Here is a 2,439-nt window from a genome sequence, read left to right as displayed (position 1 = left end):
ATGAATGTCTGAGCCCCATCAACAGCCTTCAAATCTCTTCAGGAGCAAATGTGACTTTGGCAGCGCTGAAGCAAACTCAGCTGAGTAATTCTGACAGCGTGACTCCGTCGGCGTTGTTATTGTTATTATCGTATTATGATGATTGACAGCCGAGGAAGTAAACAGCCTCAGCATTTGCAATTCACGATCCTCTCCCGTTTCCTGTCGCGGCCTTTTTCTTAAACACAAAGCAGAGAATGTGAGAACAAAGAGAAGCATGTTGTCGTTGAAAGTTAGATCAAGTTAAACTCTTTGAAGACACAGTTTCCTTCAACTGTTTTTACACGACCACATTTAAAGAGTTCCTCTTCTCAAACACTGTATCCAATATCCTGCTCATGAAATAAACTCCTGAGGTTCATCATTCAATATGTCTTAAACACACAGAAACCAAACACCTGTAATTTAACAACCCACAGACATCAGTTAGCTCCTGTACTTTGAGCCAATAACCATAATCAGCTTTAGTTCGGTGTCAGCAGTCACTCTGCACTGAAGCTGAAGCAAAGGTTGAACAATCTGTCTGAGAACCTTTTCACTTTGTGAGAAATCAAACCGCTGATCTGCACGTTACAGGACAAGAAGACATACATCTTTAAAAATGGCTCATAAATATTTAGTTTTATTTAAAAAAAATGTTTTTAATTTATTCATTAACTTCCTAAAACAGCTGTCACAGTAGCCCCGCCCTAAAGCATCCCCTGCTTTATGGTCTGTTTGACTCTAAATGGACCATAATGTACTAAATGAACATCATGCTGTATTAAAGAAGACTTGAAACTAGAGATTGAGACCATAAACTCATGTTTACAATGTTTACTGAGGTAATAAATCAAGAGAGAAGTAGAGTCATTTTCTCATAGACTTCTATACAACCAGAGGAGTCGCCCCCTGGTGGACACTAGAGAGAATGCAGGTTTAACACATGAAGCAACGGCTTCACTCTGCAAAACCAAAAGTTGCCGCCTGGGCTTCCGCAATCGGTCGGGATGGAGATGTCAGTAAATGGCGTTGGTGAGCAGAACGGCGTCCTCGAGCTAACCGGTGGGGTGCGCTCACATGCACACTGGGATTACAACACACACAGAGGGAGAGTGACTTCTCTGCTCAGACATTACTGCACTATATCTTTACGTAGGTAATAGCGCAGTCCGAGTCTGACCTGTGGCCCGGCTTCAGTCTGCGGCTCTGATTGGCTGTTTATCAGCTGCTCATCACCTCTCTGATGCCTCTCCGTCAGCTTCATCTGCTGCTGCTTAATTAGAGGCCGGGGAGGGGAGAGCAGATAAACATTTACCACCTCGGTACACAAACAATTAACCAGGTCTAAACTGTGACGACTGATGATCCAGATGGATAAGATGTCTCACCTCCAAAACCACCTCGTATGGAACAAAAAGAAACATCTAAAGTTGACTTCCTGCTCTCTGTAAGCAAAGACTGATGACTTACCCCTCTGGAAAACACATAATTCCCCCCATGATTTCAGAATTAAAGTACAGAGGAGTCGATCTCAGATGGGTCCAACAAACAGCACCTTTCAGCCAGGAGACCATTGTTTGTTTGTCACATATGTTGCGTCATGTAGCTACGGGTTATGCTATCTAAGCTTGTTACATGCATACAGTCGTTTTCAATATTATAATAAGACCGTATGCATGGAACCAGCGGAAATTGACACGTGTTGCTGGCTTTTGTAGGAAAACACACGAAAAAATGAGGAGCAACTTTTCGTAAGATATCACACGAGGACACGTCGCTGTGGGTCACGAACAGAAGTCCTGTGTTTGTTCACCTCCTCCCGTCCTCCCCTCCATCAGTCGTCTTTCTCACTTTTCTATACTACTTTCACATTGCGGTCAATGCAGACTACATGGCGTAACATGACATGCAAAAAAAAGCAAGAATGGCGTTATTATTGCACGTTAAATGACTTACAAATTGTCGTGTCCTCTGCACGCCATTTGGTGAGACCGGACTGGAATGATAGTCTGACCCTGGCTTTAGTTGTGTAGTAGAAGTGGACACATCTGTAGAGACACTTGTATCCTCAGTGAAAAAAGAAAAGAGAGCAGAAAATAAGATGAGGCAAATTTCATGCAAGCCTGGACAGCAGCAATATGTTAACACTCAAAGTGTTGGAGACAAAGTCAGTAGCATTCATTCATGTGGAAGAGTTTTTAAAATGTCAATCAGTCAAGATATCACCAAAGTAAAGACTAAATCACTCCAGAGGCCTTTTCTTAATGTGTATTGCAAGAGAATCACTTGAGATCGAGTAGAAGTCGTCTCCTCCAGTAAAAACACGGCCGCTGTCCAAGCAGCCTGGCGTCAGGCTGTTGACTTTGACGCCACATCAGCGCGACTCTTCTGAAGCTGCCGGAGGGCCATAAAATGCAG

The sequence above is a fragment of the Anarhichas minor genome, unplaced genomic scaffold (genome assembly GCF_050575085.1).
Source record: "Anarhichas minor isolate MPS153535 unplaced genomic scaffold, ASM5057508v1 ptg000011l, whole genome shotgun sequence".
In the NCBI taxonomy this organism is placed as follows: domain Eukaryota; kingdom Metazoa; phylum Chordata; class Actinopteri; order Perciformes; family Anarhichadidae; genus Anarhichas; species Anarhichas minor.
The sequence above is the reverse complement of the archived record's forward strand: the minus strand, read 5'-3'. Positions refer to the sequence as shown.